Genomic DNA, 14,958 nt, shown 5'->3' with positions numbered 1-14,958 from the left:
TTGGCCACCTGATGCAAAAAGCCAACTGATTGGAAAAGACCCTGATAGTGGGAAAGATTGAGGACAAAAGGAGAAAGGAGCAGCAGAGAATGATATGGTTAGATAGCATCATCGACTCAAAGGACATGAATCTGAGCAAACTCCAAGAGATAGTGAGAGACAGGGCAGCCTGTCATGCTGCAGTCCATGGGGTTGCAAATAGACAAAGCTTAGCAATTGAACAATACCAGCTATTACTAGATTTTTTTGTTAAATGAGCTAATAATCTCCTTTTACTTAAAAACTCTTTTATGGGCTTATCTTTGATACTTCAAAAATTAAAAAAAAATCATATTTGATGCATGGATCAGTTCAGTTCAGTTCAGTTCAGTTGCTCAGTCGTGTCCGACTCTTTGCGACCCCATGAATCGCAGCACGCCAGGCCTCCCTGTCCATCACCATCTCCCGGAGTTTGTTTGATGGTATTCTTTTCATGTGTGATTTAGCCACTTCCATGTGTTGAAATGGTGAGTGAAGAGACCTAGTTTATGTCTCTGTTTGCCTATTTTCTCTCATATTGCCTGCAGGTCAACTTGGAAACAAAAAAAGAAGACAACTGAAGGCAAATCCGGTATCCAGGCAGGCATAGAACTTTAGCTTTTTAATGTTGGGAACTCCCTGTTCTCATTAATATAATCTAAAGGACTTAGACATTTTCAGCGAAGGTCGCTCAATTGTGTTCGATTCTTTGCAACCCCATGGATCCAGGTCAGAATACTGGAGTAGGTAGCCTTTCCCTTCTCCAGGGGATCTTCCCAACCCAGGGATTGAACCCAGATCTCTCACATTGCAGGGGGATTCTTTATCAGCTGAGCCACAAGGGAAGCCCATTGTCTCTGTGGGGAGACACTATTAAACATCATATTGTTAAAAAGGTTTCAACTCAATAGTCAATTCAAAGCATTTTGTAAAGATGGTGTGTGTGTGTGTGTGTTTAATATAAGGTAAAAAAACTGCATGTGCCTTAATCTTATGCGCTTCCCTGGTGGCTCAGTTGTAAAGAATCTACCTGTGATGCATGAAAGGCAAGAAACATTGGTTGGATCCCTGAGTGGGGATGATCCCTTGGAGGAGGGCTGGCAACCCACTCTATATTCTTGCCTGGAGAATCCCATGGACAGAGGAGCCTGGCAGGCTTCAGTCTATAGGGTCTCAAAGAGTTGGACATGACTAAAGTGACTGAGCATGCAGGTAATGCTATGTTCCATATTTTGCTGCTTGAATTCTAGGATGGGGTTTTGGTGTCACTTTAATAAGTACGAATGATGCATTTTATTGTGCTATGTATACTTAAGCTAAGTATTAGGAAGTGCTTAATCAATGTCTTGTGGTCATGTATGGATGTGAACATTGGACTGTGAAGAAGGCTGAGCACCGAAGAATTGATGCTTTTAAACTGTGGTGTTGGAGAAGACTCCTGAGAGTCCCTTGGACTGCAAGGAGATCCAACCAGTCCATTCCGAAGGAGATCAGCCCTGGGATTTCTTTGGAAGGAATGATGCTAAAGCTGAAACTCCAGTACTTTGGCCACCTCATGAGAAGAGTTGACTCATTGGAAAAGACTCTGATGCTGGGAGGGATTGGGGGCAGGAGGAGAAGGGGTTGACAGAGGATGAGATGGCTGGATGGCATCCCTGACTCGATGGACGTGAGTCTGAGTGAACTCCGGGAGTTGGTGATGGACAGGGAGGCCTGGTGTGCTGCGATTCATGGGGTTGCAAAGAGTTGGACACGACTGAGCGACTGAACTGAACTGAACTGAACTGAATCAATGCCTTGATGTCTGTTGAAAAGACAAAGTATAAAACTAATCCAAATAGTGTTTTCAAAAATGGTTTATTTGTAAGCAGCACTGCAGTTATATTGCTGCTGCCCATGTACTAGTGTGTTTTAGTCTAGTAGTTCCATTAGATCACATTTCACAGGTAGTTTTTACTGGTAACTTTATACAGCTGAACTGCCTGTATGCAAAATAAAACATCTGTGTTTCTATAAAATCACAGTATTTATTTATTTAATAATTCAATAAATATTCATTGTACCTTTTCCATATTCCAGGTTATCTCCAAAGTGCTGCGGAAACAGTGATGAAGGAGACAGTTATGGTTCTTGCTTTCAGCTAGAAAGCTGGAGCTTCGAAGGCATTAAATAAACTGTAATTATAATATGTAAGCTATAAGAGGCCTGGAACTTTTGTTTCTTTTGTTCGGTGTTGTATGTAGAACAGAACAAGGACTTCACATGTATTTGTTTAGTAAATAAATAAATTTTTTTTAAAAAGGAGCAAATGAGTGTAATATAAGGTCCTATGGAACTGTATAACAGAGAGATTTAACTTAGTGTAGGGGTCAACAGAGGGCTGTTCAAGTAAAAAAGCAGAGCTTTTTAATTAACCTTATGGGGAAAAATCTGAAGATAGTCACCAGAGGTAGGCTCAGGCTGGTAATGGAAGAAAGCAGTCAATACTTACCCCAGATGACCTAAGGTAAGAGAGCAAGAGTTGACAAGACACTTGATCAAGTGGATCAAAGGGATTTAGTGGGAACAGAATGAGGCACTCCCAAGCCTATGGAGAAGATTATCATTCTATGGATTCAAGTGTCTATCATTTACAATAATGCTTGATTAGAGGCTTGTCTCTAGGTCCCAACGAAAGAACACTGATAAATGATAATGGAGACTTTCACCCTAGTACATTCTAAAATACCTTACTAATTGCTTCCTTAAGTCTATTCTCTCCCTGCTTTAATCCATCCTACTTACACTTGCAAAAACCTCCTCACTGGGCCAAGGAGCAAGGAAGCATTGTGGGAGAAATTATTCAAAAACACAATACCTGATGATAACCCCAAAGTCCCCAATTCTTTTCTTTTGCAAGGGAGTATGGTGATCCATATTAATCATCTGTAGATTCCTATTATTATCCTTACACCAAAACTGTAATGGATGAAGGCTGGCCATTACTAGCACCTCTCAATTCCTTCTGGCAACTAAATAGAAAGGAGGGAGGAGTTATTTGGCTTCTAATTTTGATAACAAGTTTGGCTTTTATATTTTTGTTTGTAAGACAGTATTCAGTGTGCAGGTATTGTCACTTTATAGTTCTTCATAAGGAACATACTTGTTCCCCTATTCTTAACACTAACTTCATCATTCAAGTTTCTATTGCTTTGGTGAACACAATTGTTTTAGAAGACTGTGTGTATGTATACTGATTTTATAAATTCTCTTGAAGGAATTAAGAGGGTACTCAATTGTAATTTTCTAAGAACTAATTTTGCCTTTGAAAAGTTGATATGTAGTCATTGCACCTCTAGGGGCTTCCCAGGTGGCACAGTGGTAAAGATGCAAGAGACAAAGGAGATAGGGGTTCGATCCCTGGGTCAGGAAGATCCCCTGGAGGACTAAATGGCAAACCACTCCAGCATCTTATCAGGGAAAATTTCATGGACAAAGGCGCTTAGTGGGCTACAGTCCTTGGGGTCACAAAGAATCAGCCATGACTAACCGACTGAGCACACCCACATACCTCTTACCTCTTCCTTCATGATGTGAAACAGTTAAAAGTCTATTTCCTGGAATTAAATAAGATGGTTGAAGGAGACAAAATAGCCAAAGGTTCTGTTTGAAAGCTGGGGAAACTTTATGGCTTCAAAACCGACCCCTCTCCCATACCCCCACCCTGTCACTACTTGAAATTAACAGTTTCAGTTTTAGATTTTGTTTGGTCTTCTCAAGTTTGCTTATTCTTCCTTAAATGAAGAAGAAAACTGATGGTCTCACACATTAGTAGGAATGGAGCCCAATCAAAGTTCAGGTCTTACTGAGAGAGTTTGGATCAGCTCAATTTTAATGACTAAATGCAGTCTTCTTCATTTTCTCTTGCATCAGCATTTAAACAGGGATCTGTAAAATCCTAATTACTGACTAGAGTAACATTATCTGCATTTATCCTCTGTTAACAGATATTACTTTTGCTTATTTCAGGAGCTCTGCCAGAAATTACCTACTGTATGCTCAATTATCCACCTCCCCACAGCAACACATTATTTTAATATAAACTTTTCACTGTAGTCAGCAACTATTGTGTATTTTCTTTAAATTGAGTTGTCATATCTTATTATAAAATATAAAAGGAAATGACTGGAACTCTTAGGGTTAGACAGAGTCATTTTACTGTGGTTTGGCTTCTATTTGCAGCATATTTTCAATCCAGCAGGCCTTAACATGACCATGGGAAAATAAAAGAATCTATGAAATAAACAGAACAGTTAAAATGAGAAATATGCACTGTATATCCATTCGGTTAAGCCATTTTTTAAAAAATTAAATGCAGATCTTTTTTAGTACTAACCTACTGTGCTATGCAAGAAATGTAAATATGTCCTTAATATGAAGATTAATATCTAGGTTAAATCAGTTTCAGGCTTCCTGCCTGATAACAAATCTCATTTACATTCTGAATACCAAATGGGGTTGAGCCAAAAATGTTTGCAAGCTAAGAAGCTATTTTTTTAAGTTCAATCTTAACATAAGAGTGACAATCTTTAAAGGTTCTCATTGATTGTGGTTTATTATTCAATTATCTAAATGCTGAGCTCAAGAGTAAATGGGAATTCCTCATTACAATCTCACTATGAAATCAAAAAAGTAGACTAAATATGTCAAAATATCTCTCCCACAGTATCTTCTGAGCCTCCTGATGCTATAATATTGGTTATCAAAATATCAGGTTATATAATTAAAACAAGGATTTAAAATATAAAGCCATTTCTTACCCCTGAAAAGTGAAAAATTATAGTTTACTATCTGCTTTCCCACAATGCAGGTAACAGCTTATTTTAAAGGAAGGTGAAAGAATGCTAATGAATTATTAATCAGCTTGGTCTTGCTTCCTTTTAATAATGTTAACTTTCAGCATAATTCACAATCACAAATAAGACTTCCACTGACCAAGCTAATACGTAAATGTTTGATTACTCAGAACATTCAGATCTTTATTTCAATCACTTTATAGGTGTGAAAGGTCTGCTCCATACAATATCCCTCAATAATTAGGCTGAAAATCTTATGTTTCACAAGGACCTGCTGATGACAATAATAATCACCCAGGCAAACTACACTTGTATTTGCTACTATTATCATTTATGTAAAAGCATTTTGAAAAGAGCCAATTTCACATAGCAGCTAAATGTTTGAGTTCGGAGAAATTGCTTAAACATACCTAGGAGAAAGAAGTGAAGTGCATAGGCAGCTTGTGAAAAAAACAAATTATCTTTGTTTATATTTTGAGAATCCTAATGTAAAGCAATATGATTTACTTTGCTTTTGACAGGGCCCTAACTTGGAAACACTGATTTTTTTTTTTTTTTTCTGTTGAATGATACAAGATTGTTAGTTTATATATTTGTTGAAAGTTGGGTCAATAGAATATTTATTAATGTTTGCCAAGTGTTACTTCTCTGGCAAAGGTATGTAATATGATCTTGATTTATTCCCTTAAAAATGTCTCAATGCTTTGTTTATCTAAAGCTTTGACTATCTGGGAAGCTCTCCAGACCACTACTAGTGATCTCGGATCAACTGTGGGTCTAGAATAGATTTCAACATTAAGCTAAGTGGGATCCAGTTCTCTCTCACCTCTTAAACAGTAAGGACATGCACGTTTCATTCAAGTATACAGTGATAAAGATACTCTCAGAAAATGCATGTAATTCACCTATCTATTGCTGCATATCAGTCTTTCCCAAAACTTAATGGTTTAAACAGCAGCCATTTTATTAGCTGACAATTCTGAGGAGTTAAGTGTTTAGACAGAGGTTAGCTAAATGGTTTTGCGTACTACATGGCATCAACTAAGGATTTCCCATAAGGTTTCAGTGAGAACATAGATTTAAAGCCTGGCAAATGTGGTAAAAATTGCAGCCTCTCTACTGCCTGTACCTTTGGCAAGCCATACAACTTTTCTAAACTTCACCCTATCCATTCATAAAATAATAGCACAATCTATTCTGTACAGAAATGCTCTTCTGGCTTTTTTTGGCTAGATTGTTGAGCACTGATGATCTGAAGTTATCTCTTGCTACAGATATTGAGTTAAAAGAAAAACTCCCACACTCTCCCTTACATGTTTCTGCTTCAGACCCCTGGATGCACCGCTTCAATTGCAAATACAGTGGTGGAATTCACTAGTTAGAACAGAGCCCCAAAGGAACTTTTCTCTTCTGCTGATCGCTTGTAATTGGTGTTTAAAGGGACCCAAGGACTTTCCTGGGATCTGTTCTCTCCCTCTCCTTGCAAACTCACCTAAGTGTGTGGATCCAAGGTTTGTTTTTAGGTAAAGCTTGAAGTGCCATGTTGGGTTTAAGCCTATGCTCATAAGCTATAGGTTGGCTTTTATAACTTTGCTTACATTCTAAGAAACTTCTGACTTACTAAAGTCATTTCTCTATTTTCACTTTCTTATTTTGGAAAAAAAAAATTATTTCATACTTCCAATAGAGTTCCACCGAAAGGAAGGGTGATCCACATTTGCCTAGATTTTGGGTTATAATCCCTAGTATTAATAATAATGCCCAAATAACAGTGGTTTGAGAATCAGAGAGTACTCAATCAACTGTAGTTGCCTTCCTCTTTCATAAGTTAACTTTCGCGTATTCATTATTTGAAAGATAAAGATTGTAAACTTTTATATATGAGATATAACTTCAGAACTAAACATAAAAATTCCATTCTTATGCAATTTTTACAAGTTTTGTGGTTGTTGTTCAGTTGCTCAGTCGTGTCTGACTCTTAGCAACACCGTGGACTGCAGCACGCCAGGTTTCGCTGTCCTTCACTGTTTCACAGAGTTTGCTCAAACTCATGCCCACTGAGTCGCTGATGCCATCCAACCATCTTGTCCTCCATTGTCTCCTTCTCCTCCTACCTTCAATCTTTCCCAACATCAGGGTCTTTTCCAGTGAGTCAGCTCTTTACATCAGGTGGTCATAGGATTGGAGCTTCAGCTTCAGCATCGGTCTTTTCAATGAATATTCATGGTTGATTTCCTTTAAGATTGCGGGTTTGAGCTCCTTGCTGTCCAAGGGACTCTCAAGAGTCTTCTCCAACACCACAGTTTAAAGGCATCAACTCTTTGGTGCTCAGACCTTTTTATTGTTCAGCTCTCACATCTGTACATGACGTTTGGAAAAACCACAGTTTTGACTATACAGACCTTTGTCGGCAAAGTAATGTCTTTGGTTTCTAATATGCTGTCTAGGTTTGTCATAGGTTTTCTTCCAAGGAACAAGTGTCTTTTAATTTCTTGACTGCAGTCACCAACTGCAGTGATTTTGGAGCCCAAGAAAATAAAGTCTGTCAATGTTTCCATTGTTTCCCCATGTATTTGCCATCAGATGATGGGATGGGATGTCATGATCTTAGATTTTTGAATGTTGAGTTTTAAGCCAGTTTTTTCACTCTCTTCTTTCACCTCCATCAAGAGGTTCTTTAATTCCTCTTTGCTTTCTGCCATAAGGGTGATGTTATCTGCATATCTGAGGTTGTTGATATTTCTCCCTGCAATCTTGATTCCAACTTATGCTTAATCCAGCCCAGCAATTTGATTGATATACTCCACATATAAGTTAAATAAGCAGGGTGATAATATACAGCCTTATTGTACTCCTTTCCCAACTTTGAACCAGTCCATTGTTCCATGTCCAGTTTTAACTGCTGCTTCTTGATCTGTATACTGGTTTTGCAGGAGGTAGATAAAGTGGTCTGGTATTCCCATCTCTTTAGAAATTTTCCACAGTTCATAAATTGATAGCTATCTAAAATAGTAATAAAGATGTAGATGATTTCAAGTTGTAGAAATAGCTAAAAATGACACAAGCCTAATATACACAGTGAATTTTTAATTTTCAATAAATTCTTATCGATTTATTTATATATTTATTGAGACCTACTATGTACCACACTATGGTTTGGATGATATGGGGAGGAAGAAGATGAAGCGTACATTTAATGAGTTTATCTAGTGGGTGATTTGGAGGCTGGGAAGGATGGTGAATTATGGCATAGACGAGTACATGGTTACCCAAAATGCAATAATTTATGTGACTGTGGTTAGTAGGTGGTGCTATGGAAGCACAGAGAAATGTCTGACTGCAAATAAGGTGCTAGCAAGTGCTTAGAGGATCTTCATTCATCTCCCAGTTTCATTAAATGTGTTCCTCTCTATTCTTTGTGATTCTTAATATCAAACTGCTTATATATTCCCCATGACATTGCATATGATGTCCGTTCTGTGTGAAATTCCCTTATCATCATTGTTTGGTTGGGAAACATATATTTCTGTCTGTCCACATATTTTTCCCTCTAGATAGTCTCTTACCAGTTATTCTCCCTTCCAAACTACTATTGCATATGCAAAAAGTCATTCCCTATTCTCATTATCTTTGGGGTATATGGGAATTCTCTGTACCTTCCCTACAAACTTTGCTTGGAACCTAAAACTTCTCTAAAACAAATTAAGTTGTGTGTTGTTTTTTTTTTAATGGAACTGAGTTTTCATCTCATTTCATAATATTGTGTCTGGTTCTTAATTTTTCTTATATTCCTTCAGAAAGATGGTTCTCAGTTTTGTTTTGCCCTTCATTGTCATTCATGTTGTGCATAGTGTTTATTATTATTGTAAGTAAAGGGATTGCTCTGCCTGGGTGGCTGGCAAAATTCAGTGCTATTTCTTTCTAATCTTTTTCACATATATTATTGCCAGTTACTATTCCATTAACTTCAGAGAAGCAGAAGCTCAAGCTCATAAACCATGGTATTAAAGTCTAAATTTCCATTGTGCTAATTTAGGAGGCTGTTTAAATTATGTGTTGAAATTTTTTGTAAAACTTCATACAGTTCATGCAATTTTTCAAACTGACATTCTAGAACTTCTGGTGAAAGGTAGAAATGAGTATTTGGAGAGTATTCACTGACATTTCAAACTCTTTAGGAATATGAAATTACCAATATGAAAGCTTAAGTAGGTAATTTTGATGTTCAACCCAAAATAGAATGATGGATTTTTATATGTAAATTTTAGCTTTTGAGCTCAGTTGAAATCTATACTTTTGTATTCCAAGGAAACTCCTCAGAAATTTAATTTGCAGGAAAAGATGCTTTCTTTTGAAGGAAACATTTTTTATAGAGACCTCTTCACTGAAATGTAACTGAGTGAAACATGAGGCTTTGACCATTTGCAACTTTGACCTGAAATATCATTTTGGGTGTGGTATTTATAAGAAAACTTTTTTAAAATAAAAATTAACATAAAGCACACCCCAATATTTTGTGAGAGTAAAAAAAATTGCATAGAGGTGATACAGGGTTTTTTCCTGTGGTAGGAGATTTGATAAAATGCTTGGACAGTTTCATTTGTATAAATGGTCTGGAATGGTTTATGTTCTCACATCAGTTCAGTCATTTAAATGCCAGAGTCTAGTTCTCATAGTTGAGCCTGTATGAATCTGGAATCAGGTAACTAATCATTTGTATTGCCCTGAGATGCAAGAGTCGGAACAGCAGCATATAAACCAGATGAAACAGCTTCATTTACAATTACAAAAGCAAGGGCTTTCACAGAACAGAAAGTAGTTTTACTGTAGCAATTCTATTTTCTAGATGGCATCTTCTTTATTTGAGAAATATGCAAAAGCAATGAAAATGGTTTTCCTTTTTTTGTGTGTATACTAATTTTTGAGCTGTTTTATATAGAAACTAGAAACGGAGAGAGCATGTTGACTTATTTCGAGTATATTTTCACTGTATAACTTTTTTTGAGGACAAATTATTTACTTTGGGTTATAAAATAATGATCTGAAATATTTGTCCACAAAACTACTGGATCCTATAATGTCATCACTGTTATATTTTTTTCATATTAGAAAGTGTCATTCACAGCAAATCCTATTATGTTTTAAGATAAGACCATAGTAGTATGATGTTATGGATGAAATGATTTCTGATTATATTATCTTTTGTATATTTGAAATGACACAAACTTTCTATATAGCAAGATAATGAATTTTTATAGAGTAAAAACTATATGCTGTATTAGTAATATGGATAGAAATAAATCATGATAAATAATATTTTCTTCTTCACATCAACATAATTTCAGTGCTGCATATTTTTTGGGTTAATGAACACTGGATGATGACATCCACAATAAATTTGAAATAAAAGGCAATAGAGTCTGCTGTCACACAGAGTTCTTTTGGAGAGAGAAAATACTGTAACATTTTGGTTTGGGATTTTTATTTTTTAACATAGACAAAAGGTTCTTTAATGTAGCTGTAAAGTAAGTGTCTAAGAAAGTTGACTCTTAGTCAGATTTTGACATCTGTTAACTGGTTTTATAGAACAGTTTTTAAAGCTGGCTTCAGAGATCATTATGTAACTATATACAAGAACCAATAATGTCAGCATGCCATAACAACAAGTCACTGTGGTTCGATTTCAAATACTGCTGTGCATTTAATAGCTTCCTGACTGCATTGTGTTTTTGGCCCAACAATATGATTGCATTTTGGGGCACAAATTAGCAGATTAGTATTGATAGTTCTTTTGTTCGATTAAAAAAATTGTGTATGTTGCTCTACATTTTCAAGTAGAAATTTTCTTTTCCCTGGAAAGCTATCACATTCTTAAAACAAATAATGAGAAAATGGTTTTATTGTAGGGTCCAATTCTCATGATATTTGGTTTATCACTATGTTTTCTCTGTTTCCTAGAGTCTTGAATGTCAACATGTATTCTCAAATGAAAGGTTTTCTGATTTGAGAGTTCTAAACTGAATATAAAATACAACTGTTGAAATTAAATAAGAATAAATACCTTTGGGATTTCAAAATTTATTTTGATTTTATATTTGTTTTTTCTTATGAACAAGTAGCAAGGAATAGTATTTTTCCTTGCCAGTAAATATGTATTCCATTGTGATATGAAATGATGTATTTCACCCCAAAATGTAGCTCTAGACATAAAACTAATTATGTTCTTTTTTATGGATCCAGTATCCTAGCTTTATGGAAGATGTTCATCAAACTTTGGCTATGATTTGTGTTCACCAAACCCCAGGCTCACACATACAGAAAGTAGTTGATAAGTCACATTATACAATGAGAATGTAAAATTCAATTTTATCCATGTAAAAAGCCCTCAAGCAATATTTGCTGGGTGAGAAAAATACAGACAGCAATTTTTTTTTATACTGTTCGGGTGGTGCTTCTGAATATCATAATACATTCTAATCTGCTACATATATTACAAATCCAGCCATAAGAACACACTTAAGATTTCCAAAGTTAACCTCTGAAGAGAACACTAAAGCCAAATCCTCCTTAGATTTTCATTTCACTACATTAGCAAAAATGTCCTTGGGGAATAGAAAGGCCCCAGCTCATTTTGCATTTCCAATTGTCATACATAAACATATAAAATCGGATATGGACGATTTGATCCATGTTGCGTATGGATTACAAATAAATATGAAAGCCTTAATTCTTCCAGGTCCTGTTCACTTTCAACATGTCTTCTCTATTACACTGGTAGGTGATTTTACCTTCTCTTAACCATGCAAAAGCTATACTGTTTCAAAGCTGCAGATTAGTGATGGTGGCAGCTTATTTCTTTTGGTTATCTACAGCACCATCTTAGTGTCTTGAGGCATAAAAGAATATTATCTGTGTGACAGTTATGGCTGGAGCCATCTATACTGTTCATGCTATCAGCACTCCAAGTGCTCTGAATAGAAATCACTCAGTTTAAGACATTTTCTGTGGTTTCATTAAAACTTAAAATTGCAAAGTGCTGGGAGTTACAACTAAGGTTATACAAAATTTTCAGTGAGTCTCTTATATGGAAAAGCATATAAGTGGTTGTTGGTTTTGTTTTCTCTCTCTCTCTCTCTCTTTTTTTTGGATGAGTTTTACCCATCTACATTTGCTAATCTTTGTAAAGGCACTGACCGTGGCAAAGCAACCTATAAATCTGCTTTGTTTCTTGACTTAATTTTCGTCACAAATAATGTGTCACTCTGATTGCATGGAATCATCAGGAGTGTCTTCAATTACTGCACACAGCCTCTGATCATAATACCTTCCTTCATCCTGAATCTGGGGGAGGAAGTAGAGAAAAGAGGTAGGGTGAGTGGTGGGAGAGTAAAGGCACAGCTAGTTCTGTTAAAAATGTCAGGTTACAGAGAAAGCGTGTATATTCACATAAGATAATTTTGAAGCTGGAGTTGTGATTGCAATAATGCCTCATTCATATCTGCATTTCATTTAAATGTACTGTTTTGACTCACTGAACATTTGTCAAAGACGGTACAGCTAAACTTTCTCACATGACCACTGAGGTAATGACCGCATTACATTACCAGGAAACTGCATAGCTTGCTGATACTTCCATTTTCCACAGCAGCTTACGAAATAATCAAAATGTGTGCATGAAATGGCGGCCTGCTTTGAATTTATTTTAATACAGATGGGCTTATGCCAAGAGAAGGAAAGTCTTGGACCCTCGACGCAAGAGACAATGACTTTGCACAAAGCTGAATTTTACTAGCATAGAATATGGATATATGAGTATTAGAATTTTCATAGCTATAGGAAGGATAATCTTTCAATCAGATTAATGAGAAAATATATTGCACAGGCCCTACAGCACTTTTTGCTTCCCAGGCTAATGCGTGATTTAAATCCCCAAAGTACATTTTCAGCATTACAATATCCTTTGATAATAATGTTGCTGGCACAAAGACAGATAAAAATAAAACAGTCCCCCTTGATTTCCTATTTCAGATTTGAAGTATATTTTCTGTTCTTTGCTAGCAATGAAGTGAATTCTATTGAGAAGAGTCACATTTAATAAGACAAAGAGAATTTTCTAATTATGCTACCTGTCAAGATGGAAATCTATGGGACTGCAACTGCAATTGAAGAAACTGGAGGAAGCGGTTGCATATAGTTCCGTTTACTTTGGTGTATGATTGCTATTTGCACGTAGATATTGCTAAATGTAAATCAAGCAAGCACAAAGAAGCATGCTTTGAGGTAAACACCTAAAGGCAGGATTCAGAATGATTCTACCATTCCCATTTCATTTTCAGCAACCAATTTTCTGAGATTTTCTAATTCATCTGTTGAAAACAACAAAACCACTGGAAATGTTTAACAAAGGACAAAATCGCAGGCTGTGTTACGTAACTGGCTAATGTGAAAACTTGTAAAGCCAAGCATACTTATGCAATAAATATACATATATACATAATTATGCACAACAAACATATACTAGAGGGAAGTGACTTTCAGGAAAAATATATACTAGGGAAAATAAATACAATGACTCTAGAATATATCTATATATTTTGTTATTTTGACCTAATTTGGATTACAACTGTGCAGACATTAAAGTAAATCTCACTACTATTCAAATGCTTTCCTGGAAGTTATCACATGCCATTCTGTGTGAGCCTCTGGGGAATGGTTCCATGTGCCCCAACAAACATTACTCTTTTTTTTTCTCACTCTAATTGTTGGTGCACTATGGCACATTAGACAGGGAAAATAAATAATGTGTTTTCAATGATTTCCTCTTATGTTATGTAGACACAAAGTTGCACACAATCAATAATTATAAATACCAGCATTTGCTAAAAAATAATTCCAGTAGCCCTCAGATGATAATAATTATGATAAATAGGAATTTACCAGTAACACATTTTCAGAGACACAATGAAAAGAGTAAAAATGGTTAGCAAAATATATAACAGCAGAAAACTTATGATTAAGGATTTAGTTTTAAAAATTAACCTTTAATCTCTAAGAGAATAAACTCTATTAAGTTCTACAAATACATTGACAAGGTATTAAAATGGCTTGCTGAGTCATTTCAGTGATGTCCTACTTTGTGTGACCGTAAGGACTGTAGACTGCCAGGCTTCTCTGTCTATGGAATTCTCTAGGCAAGAATACTTGAGTGAATTGCCATGGCTTTGTCTATGGGATCTTCCCAACCCAAGGATCTAACCTGCAACTCTTAAGTCTTCTGCACTGGCAGGCAGGTTCTTAACCACTAGCGCCGCCTGGGAAGTCCCATTAAAATGTTCTTAGTTTTGCATAAGAAGCACAAGCTGGAATCAAGATTGCCAGGAGAAATATCAATAACATCAGATATGCAGATGACACCACCCTTATGGCAGAAAGTGAAGAGGAGTTAAAAAGCCTCTTGATGAAAGTGAAAGAGGAGAGTGAAAACGTTGGCTTAAAGCTCAACATTCAGAAAACAAAGATCATGGCATCTGGTCCCATCACTTCATGGGAAATAGATGGGGAAACAGTGGAAACAGTGTCAGACTTTATTTTTGGGGGCTCCAAAATCACTGCAGATGGTGATTGCAGACATGAAATTAAAAGACGCTTACTCCTTGGAAGGAAAGTTATGACCACCCTAGATAGCATATTCAAAAGCAGAGACATTACTTTGCCAACAAATGTCCGTCTAGTCAAGGCTATGGTTTTTCCTGAGGTCATATATGGCTGTGAGATTTGGATTGTGAAGAAAGCTGAGCGCTGCAGAATTGATTCTTTTGAACTGTGGTGTTGGAGAAGACTCTTGAGAGTCCCTTGGACTGCAAGGAGATCCAACCAGTTCATTCTAAAGGAGATCAGTCCTGGGTGTTCACTGGAAGGACTGATGCTAAGGCTGAAACTCCAATACTTTGGATACCTCATGCAAAGAGTTGACTCATTGGAAAAGACTTTGATGCTGGGAGGGATTGGGGGCAGGAGCATAAGAGGACGACAGAGGATGAGATGGCTGGATGGCATCACTGACTCGATGGACATGAGTCTGAGTGAACTCCAGGGGTTGGTGATG

Source organism: Capricornis sumatraensis, chromosome 11 (assembly GCF_032405125.1).
Source record: "Capricornis sumatraensis isolate serow.1 chromosome 11, serow.2, whole genome shotgun sequence".
NCBI classification, from domain to species: domain Eukaryota; kingdom Metazoa; phylum Chordata; class Mammalia; order Artiodactyla; family Bovidae; genus Capricornis; species Capricornis sumatraensis.
The sequence above is the reverse complement of the archived record's forward strand: the minus strand, read 5'-3'. Positions refer to the sequence as shown.